We start from the raw sequence: 9169 nt of genomic DNA, 5'->3' as shown, positions 1-9169 counted from the left end.
TTCTGGGCCTGGCACCGGGCTGCCTGTCTTTGGTTTTACTTCCTTGTTTTTTTCTTAAAACAGGTACTGAGTATAAAACAATATACAACAATGTGAGAGGGTCTCTCTCTTTCCTTAGCATAGTGGTGGCCACTTCTAATCCCAGCTCCATGGGAGGCTGAGGCCAGAGAATCCCTTGAACCTGTTATGCCTAGACCGTTTATTCCCCGAAGAAGACCACCAGAGTCCAGAGTCAAAGCTAAGCAGCAAGGATCTTTATTACAGGTTTGAACCTCGAACTCTCCTTCACTCGTGAAACGAGACGGGCAGGAGAGCTCCTCTACTGAGCTCCGAGCAGTGTTATATAGTCTAAGAAAAGTGGGCATAGAGTTATTATACAAATCAGATATATGATTGGCTAGTGTTTGAACAAGGCGATTTGGCTAACTATGATTGGTTCCCGCCATTTCTGATATTTTGGTTCAAACTTTGAGGCGGGAGAGCAGGTTTATGGCAGCAAGAGTTTATCTTACTTAAACACGTCTTGTGACCTTGCCTCAGAACTTACGAAATCTCTGGTATGTGCAAAGATTAGAGAGCAGAACAAGGGTGTAGCGGGTGGGGGGCGGGTACACATCTATCTTTGTGTCCTTTCAAACCCAGGGTCAGAGGTTGCAATGAACCACGGTGGCGCCATTGCACTCTAGCCAGGGCAAGAGCGGAACTTTGTCTCAAAAAAAAAAAAAGTCAAGCCCCTTCTCTTTCCTTTCTCCACCATCGTGGTGTGTACTTAACTCTGCTTCTCACCAGATCTTCTCACAACACTTCCAGGATTAAGCGATTCCTGGCCAAGAAACAAAAGCAAAATTGTTCCATTTCCTAGTGGATTCCGATGAAAACTGGTAAGAAAATCAGGTACAACTCCAAAAGGAGACATTGGACAAGAACCAAGCTGTGTCTATTAGAAATTGCACATGAGATGGCACACATATTTATGCTGTCTGAGTGTCACAATCATGTTACCATATCAAGCTGAAAATGTCACCATTATCTGGAGAATTGGACACGTTTTATTGGGAATACATATTTTTTTCTCTGTTATGAACGTGTTGGGTGGCTGGGTTCAGTAATAAATATGTGAGACTTTTCATTTAAAAAAAGTCAAATAGGCCGGGCGCGGTGGCTCAAGCCTGTAATCCCAGCACTTTGGGAGGCCGAGACGGGCAGATCATGAGGTCAGGAGATCGAGACCATCCTGGCTAGCACGGTGAAACCCCGTCTCTACTAAAAAATACAAAAAACTAGCCGGGCGAGGTGGTGGGCGCCTGTAGTCCCAGCTACTCGGGAGGCTGAGGCCGGAGAATGGCGTAAACCCGGGAGGCGGAGGTTGCAGTGAGCTGAGATCCGGCCACTGCACTCCAGCCTGGGCGACAGAGCGAGACTCCGTCTCAAAAAAAAAAAAAAAAGTCAAATAATGTAATTCCATGGAGTACCTTAATTTGTGTTTACTGTTATGGAAAATCTATATAAAGCAATATCAGTGTGTGTTATGCCCACACCGTTTATTCCCCGAAGAAGACCACCAGAGTCCAGAGTCAAAGCTAAGCAGCAAGGATCTTTATTACAGGTTCGAACCTGGAACTCTCCCTCGCTCGTGAAACGAGACGGGCAGGAGAGCTCCTCTACTGAGCTCTGAGCAGTGTTATATAGTCTAAGAAAAGTGGGCATAGAGTTATTATACAAATCAGATGTATGATTGGCTAGTGTTTGAACAAGGCGATTTGGCTAACTATGATTGGTTCCCGCCATTTCTGATATTTTGGTTCAAACTTTGAGGCGGGAGAGCAGGTTTATGGCAGCAAGAGTTTATCTTACTTAAACACGTCTTGTGACCTTGCCTCAGAACTTACAAAATCTCTGGTATGTGCAAAACAAAATCTCTGGTACGTGCAGAAAACCAGGTACTCACAGAACTTATGAAATCTCTGGTATGTGCAAAGATTAGAGAGCAGAACAAGGGTGTAGCGGGTGGGGGGCGGGTACACATCTATCTTTGTGTCCTTTCAGTGTCAAAGCATTATGTCTGTCACAAGCTTGTGAAAGAAAAATAAAAAGCCAAAGAGAAAAGTCAAGCTGGGAACCGACAGACAAACCTCCCTCCCATTTTATTCCTAAACAAGATAGCTAGAATGATTTTTTTAAAAGGAACATAGAGGCTGGGTGCAGTGGCTCACACCTGTAATCCCAGCACTTTGGGAAGCCGAGGCCAGTGGATCACCTGAGGTCGGGAGTTTGAGACCAGCCTGACTAACATGGTGAGGCGGAGGTTGCAGTGAGCCAGGATCACGCCATTGCACTCCAGCCTGTGAACGAGAGCCACACTTCGTCTCAAAAAAAAAAAAAAAGAAAAAAGAAAACCCAATGTTTGAAGACTATTTTACAGTCTTTGTTATTCACACCTGATAGAACACTCAGGAAAGAACAAAAAAAACACCCAAAATAGATTACAATTGGATGGGTGTGGTGGCTTGCCGGCAATCCCAGCACTTTGGGAAGCTAAGGTGGGAGGATTGTTTGAGTCCAGGAGTTCAAGGCCAGCCTGAGCATCATAGTCAGACCTTGCCTTTACAAAATATTAAAAAGTTAGCCGGCCTGTGGCCCCAGCTAGTTGGGAGGTGCGGTGGGAGGACTGCTTGAGCCCTAGAAGTCGATGCAGTGAGCAGTGTTCCCACCACTGTATTCCAGCCGGGATATATAACTAGGTCCTGTCTCCAGGAAAAAAAAAAAAAATTCCAGCTTGAAAATAAAATATACATTTTCTAATTAGAGAACACATGTAAAGTGAATTTAATATTACATCTAGAAATTATTGATGTGTTTTCAACGATGTTTATTGTACAATTATTATATTGCAGGGAAGAAATGTTAAAAAAAAAAAAGGATATGAGAATGAGGACTAAGCTCTGATTTTTTTTAACTTGCCCAAATTCCTATCTAAGGGGTCTGGGGAGTCATGCCCTACAAACCATAAATACTCATCAGATGGGTTTTATTTAATTCTATATATCCTGTCTTACTTTCCAGTCTGACTTTGGTGTAACATGTAACAAAGTCAAAATATTTTATCCCAAAACATGTTTCTTGCCATATTTTGAAAAGGTCCTGCAAAGCTGTTCTTTGTGAGGGGTTCATGTGCATCTGTAAAGAATCTCTGTTAACATAGCTAGATCTTTTTCTTCTAGGCCTTCCCAATCCTAAAGAGAGTAAGTAAGAATCTAGCACCTTTTAAATGTCTGAATAGAAAACATTTGTCATCTATTATCTGAGGGCAGCCAACAGAAGACTTCAAAAGAACCCTGTTCTCCACAGTCCTTTATCTTAACCTGAACGTTTCCTCGCTATTGATCCCAGGCATTTAGACAAACGCAACCAATTGTCAATCAGAAAATGTTTCAATTTAAAGCCTGGAAGCCCTCGATTTGAGTTGTCTCGCCAATTTGAGTTGTCCCGCCTTTCTGAAGCAAGCAATGTATTTCTTGAATGTATTTGATTGATGTCTAATGCCTCCCTAAAATGTCTAAGAACAAGCTTTTCCGCATCACCTTGGACACATGTTCTGAGGACCTCCTGAGGGTTGTGTCACGGGCCAATAACACATGTAAGAAATAAGTGGACATTTTATATGCACTGTTACAATGTCAGTGCTTTTTTTTTGAAATCACTTTTTTTTCTTATTGAGGCGGAGGAAGGAGCTCTGGGGTAGAGGGTCTTACTTTGTCGCCCAGGCTGGCCTGGACCTCCGGGTTCAGCGATCTTCCCGCCCCTGCTTCCTGAGTAGCTGGGACCCCAGCCTCTAGGCACCTCGCCCGCATCCCTGCTGTGTTTAAGCAGCAGGTGGTGACCTCACTCCTCGCTGGCCTGAGCCCTCCGCTCCGCACCCCAGGCGGTGGCCCTAGGGAAGTCTCTGGAGCTGAGCACAGGGTGGACTCTCCCACCCCAGTAAATGGAGAACTGAAAGGGAGAGGATTTCTCTTCTGTTCTGTGGGCCATCAGCATGAAATTGGAGGTTTCGCTCAGGCAAGGCTTTGTATTTCGCATTCTAGTTTGCATTCCTGCCCTAGACAACTTCCAGGCTTTGGACATAAATTGCTAAAATTAATTTCAATAGCAAGGAACTTTCCTGGATCCAATGACCGACTCACGTTGACTTCTCAGGGAGGTACTATTTCCCTGACTGCTGAGCTGATCCAGCCTCACTGGAGGGGTTTCGCCTCCAAAACCCAGAAAACAGGCGCGGAGAGCGAGATGGAGAGAAGCTCAGGCCCCGCCCGCTTCTCGCCCCACGGACCCCTCCCAGCCTAGGCCTCTTCTCCAGCCAGGCCCCTGGTTTCTCTACCCCGCCCCGGCCTCGCTCAGGCCCCGCCCACCTCCTCGGGGGGCCGCCCAGGCCTGGCCTCTGTCCTGCGCTCATTGACACAGACCCGGAAGCGGATGGCGTGGACTGAAGGTCACGCCGCAGCGCGTGAGTTTCGTTCTGTTTTATGTGTGCTTCCCAGGCCTCTGGTGCTGCTTGCTATACCGGAGACGCTGGGTCCCCACAGACCTGGAAATTGCGACCCCTCTTTCTCAACCTAGAGCAAACTTGAGACTTCCGGGTGAGAGTCCGTGAGTCCTTTCCTTTTGAGTTTAAAGTGGCCCCGAGTCAGGTCCTGTACTCGGTCTTTCTGCAGTGGGGTCGTTTAGACACCTCCTATCGCGGAATTTTCCTCTCAAAACCCTTCCTGACCCGTCCTCCCGCCTCGCGCTGTTTCAAATCCTCATCTGCGAGTTCGATTCCCGTCCTGGGCGCCTCCCAACGTCACTGTCGTCAGCTTCAGGAGCGCAGCGCCTCAACCCCAGTTCCCGGGAGGCCCCGTCCTCTGCCTGGTCCTAAGATCCTGCAGACGCCACCCCTGTCCGAAGGCGCCATCGCCCCCCACCTCCCTTCTCGTGCCGGCCCTGTTGCTCCCCAGTTCCAACTCCCGGAAAACGAATACATGCAATCCAGAAAGCACTCCACAGAGGGGAGTGGGCCCGAGCCAGCGTCTCCAGGGCCCCGTTTACAAAGTTTTATGGGGTCAAAGTATTTCTTTTGAGGTCCATATGGGCTACCCCTTATCTGGATAAAGGATTTGGCCCTTGGCCAACGAAATGCTGCGGTGAATTGGCCCGAGGCCAGAGCAGATGGGTGCCCTGTGCAGATGGAGGGTGTGGCCACTCCTGGGCTCTTTCCTTTCTATCTGAGACTTGCTGGAAGCGGGAGGGCGGTAGGGAGAGCGGCCTTTTATCCTTTGTTACTCCGGTGGGAAGATGGGGTTTTTCGTTTTTGTCTAGTTTTGGTAAGTTCGCGTTAATTGGTCTTAGATTCGCTGCCCCCAGATCCAGGACCCAGGTGTTTCCTATTTATTTATTTTTTTAATTGGAGGTGGGTCTCACTCTGTTGCCCAGGCGGGAGAGCGGCCACAGGATAAAAGCTCACTGCATCGTCGACATCCTGGGCTCAAGGGATCCTGTCACCTCAGCCTCCAGAGTAGCTGGGACCACAGTCACGCGCCACCACACCGTGTTAATTTTTGTGTACTTGGTAGAGACGGGCTTTTGCCTTGTTGCTCAGGCTGGTCTCCAACTCCAGGGCTCAAGCGATCCAGCTGTATCCCCCTCCCAAAGTGCTGGGAGGACAGGCATGAGCCACCATGCCTGCCTTGTTTCTTAATTAAAAAAAAAATAAAAATAAAAAAGGCCATGTGCAATGGCTCATACCTGTCATCCCAGCACTTTGGGAGGCCAAGGTGGGCAGATCAACTGAGGTCAGGAGTTCAAGACCAGCCTAGCCAACATGGTGAAACCTTCTGTCAAATAAAATACAGAAATTAGCCAGGTGTGATGTCGGGCGCCTGTAATCCCAGCTGCTCAGGAGGCTGAGGCAGGAAAATCCCTTGAACAGGGAGGGGGAGGTTGCAGTGAGACGAGATCATGCTGCTGCACTCCAGCCTGGGCAACAGCGAGACTCCATCTGAAAAAAATAAAATAACTACTTTTCAAATAAACTTTGGTAGAATCTTATGAGCTCACATCATTAATGTCCAACTCTGAGAGGTGTTCAAAATTTTCCTTTCACCCCAGATTTTATTAGATGTATATATTTTTAGCCATTTTAAAATAGTTTCTCTATGAAATTTGTTGTGTTCAGTTTACATAGAGGACTGCATGCTTTCTAGTCAGTATCATATATTGGAAACATTTACTAGTACCTGATAAATGATTTTAGGTTGTTTCTTTCTTTCTTACTGTTTTTTTTGAGATGAAGTCTCCCTTCTGCTCCCAGGCTGGAGTGTGATGGCACAATCTCCGCTCACTGCAACCTCCGCCTTTTGGGTTCAAGCTATTCTCCTGCCTCAGCCCCCAAGTAGCTGGTATTACAGGCGCCTGTCACCACGCCTGGCTAATTTTTGTATTTCTAGTAGAGATGGGGTTTCACCATGTTGGCCAGGCTGGTCTTGAACTCCTGACCTCAGGTGATCCGCCTGCCTCAGCCTCAGCAAATGCTGGGATTACAGGCGTGAGCCACCGCGCCTGGACAATTTTAGGTTGTTTCAATGTGTACTTTATAAAGCTATCAAGGACCTATTTGTTTGTTTGTTTGTTTTGAGATGGAGTTTTGCTCTTATTGCCCAGGCTGGAGTGCAATGGCGCGATCTTGGCTCACCACACCTTCTACCTCCCGGGTTCAAGTGATTCTCCTGCCTCAGGTTCCCGAGTTGCTGGGATTACAAACATGTGCCACTATGCCCAGCTGATTTTGTATTTCTAGTGGAGATGGGGTTTCTCCGTGTTTGTCAGGCTGGTCTCAAACTCCCAACCTCAGGTGATCCACCCACCTCAGCCTCCCAAATTGCTGGGATTTAAGGTGTCAGCCACCGCGCCCAGCCCCAGGACCTTTTTTCTTTACGCTAACATCAAAATTTAGTTCAAGTAGCCTATTATTCCATTTTCTTTCCTTATGTCATCTGATAAAATGGTGAGCTGTGAGCTTCTAAGTAAACATTTCCTTCAAGTTCCTCTGGTCGGTAATATTCCTTGCAGATGTTGAACGATGGGCTGGATTGTTTTGGAACCTTTTCCAGCAGAGCCCATGTGTTCATGAAGAAAACATTTCCTTACAGCTTATTTCTACCATTGCCTCTTTTTCAGTGTTTTTTGTTGTTTTGGGTTTTTTTTTTTTTTTTTTTTTGAGATGGAATTTCACTCTTGTTACCCAGGCTGAAGTGCAATGGCACGGTCTCGGCTCACTGCAACCTCCGCCTCCCCAGTTCAAGTGATTTTCTTGCCTGGGCCTCCCTAGTAGCTGGGATTATAGGCTTGTGCCACCACGCCCAACTACTTTTGTATTTTTAGTAGCGACAGGGTTTTTCCATGTTGGTCAGGCTGGTCTCGAACTCCCTGCCTCAGGTGATCCACCCGCCTCGGCTTCCCAAAGTGCTGGGATTGCAGTCATGAGCCACTGCACCCCGCCATGTTTTTTTTTTTTTTTTTTTTTTTTTTTTTGAGATGGAGTCTCACTCTGTCACCCAGGCTGGAGTGCAGTGGCGTGATCTTGGTTCACTGCAACCTCTGCCTCCCGGGTTCCAATGATTCTCCTGCCTCAGCCTCTCGAGTAGCTGGGATTACAGGCATACACCACCATGCCCAGCTAATTTTTGTATTTTTAGGAGAAACCGGGTTTCACCATGAAGAACAGGATGGTCTCAATCTCCTGACCTCATGATCCGCCTGCCTCGGCCTCCCAAAGTGCTGGGATTACAGGCATGAGCCACCATACCTGGCCTCTTTCACTGTTTTAAACACCTATAGCTATGTATTCACACTTGTGTTTATTTTTAATGTATTACTGTCATATTTCTGGGAAAATAATTACATGTTTAGGATTCATGCCATCAGAACCTTAGACATGGAGAGAGACATTTCTTTTGCTCAGGTATATAAAAGATAGTCCTGGAATTTTCTTTATTTTTTTTTTTTTGAGACAGTCTCTCTGTGTCACCCAGACTGGAGTACAGTGGGGCAATCTGGCTCACTGCAGCCTCTGCCTTCCATGTTCAAGCGCTTCTCTTGATTCAGCCTCCAGAGTACCTGGGACTACAGGAGCCAGCAACCACACCCAGCTCATCTTTGTATTTTTAGTAGAGACAAGGTTTCACGATATTGGCCAGACTGTTCTCTGAACTCTTGACCTCAAGTGATCTGCCCACCTCGGCCTCCCAAAGTCCTGGGATTACAGGTGTGAGCCACCTTGCCCGACCCCTCTTCACTAGTTTTTAATTTACATAATGAATTCTGATTTTGAACCCATGTATTGAGTTTTTCCATTTAGTTACTGTATTTTTAGCCCGAGAGTCTGTGTAGTTCTTCATAATTTCTCTATGTTGGTTGACCTTCTCATTTTCTTCATGCATTACTTTTATGATTTCTCGAAGTTGTGTCTTAATTCAATGAGCTTCCAACTTTTTGGGCAGTAGAAGTGATGGGATCTCACTGTGTCCTCCAGGCCGGAGTGCAGTTATGTGATCTTGGTTCACTTCAACCTCTGCTTTCCAGGCTCAAGCAATCCTCCCACCTCAGCCTGGTGAGTAGCTTTGGTTGTGTCCTCTCCAGGTTTTTGCTTATAGTGTCTGAACTGAAGTTAATTTAAGTGTGTGTGGATGTAATTTGAAGTATGTGCAGAAGTGCATTAATGGATAAGCCCGTGATTTTTTTTTTTTTTTTTTTTTTTTGAGACGGAGTCTCGCTCTGTCTCCCAGGCTGGAGTGCAGTGGCCGGATCTCTGCTCACTGCAAGCTCCGCCTCCCGGGTTCACGCCATTCTCCTGCCTCAGCCTCCCGAGTAGCTGGGACTACAGGCGCCCACCACCTTGCCTGGCTAGTTTTTTGTATTTTTTAGTAGCAAGGGGATTTCACCGTGTTAGCCAGGATGGTCTCAATCTCCTGACCTCGTGATCCACCTGTCTCGGCCTCCCAAAGTGCTGGGATTACAGGCTTGAGCCACCGCGCCCGGCCTGTATTTTTTTTTAGTAGAGACGGGGTTTCACCGTGTTAGCCAGGATAGTCTTGATCTCCTGACCTCGTGATCCGCCCGTCTCGGCCTCCCAAAGTGC

General features: G+C 47.0%; 1 protein-coding gene across 7 annotated transcripts in view; it reads left to right on the top strand.

The window, feature by feature from the left end:
• Positions 1–9169, top strand: part of LOC139355384 (zinc finger protein 320) — a 34695-nt gene that overhangs the window by 11854 nt on the left and 13672 nt on the right. For 2 of the 7 annotated variants that reach the window (XM_071086129.1, XM_071086132.1), the window contains exon 1: positions 3771–4634. The exons of 1 other annotated variant lie outside the window; for it this stretch is intronic. The gene's annotated coding sequence lies outside the window, so the exon portion shown is untranslated. Of the gene's footprint in view, positions 1–3770; positions 4645–5797; positions 8642–9169 lie in introns of those variants that run through there. 4 more of the 7 variants (XM_071086134.1, XM_071086135.1, XM_071086133.1 and 1 more) reach the window with 4 other exon arrangements.

Source organism: Macaca nemestrina, chromosome 20 (assembly GCF_043159975.1).
Source record: "Macaca nemestrina isolate mMacNem1 chromosome 20, mMacNem.hap1, whole genome shotgun sequence".
Taxonomy (NCBI): domain Eukaryota; kingdom Metazoa; phylum Chordata; class Mammalia; order Primates; family Cercopithecidae; genus Macaca; species Macaca nemestrina.
The sequence above is the reverse complement of the archived record's forward strand: the minus strand, read 5'-3'. Positions and strand labels throughout refer to the sequence as shown.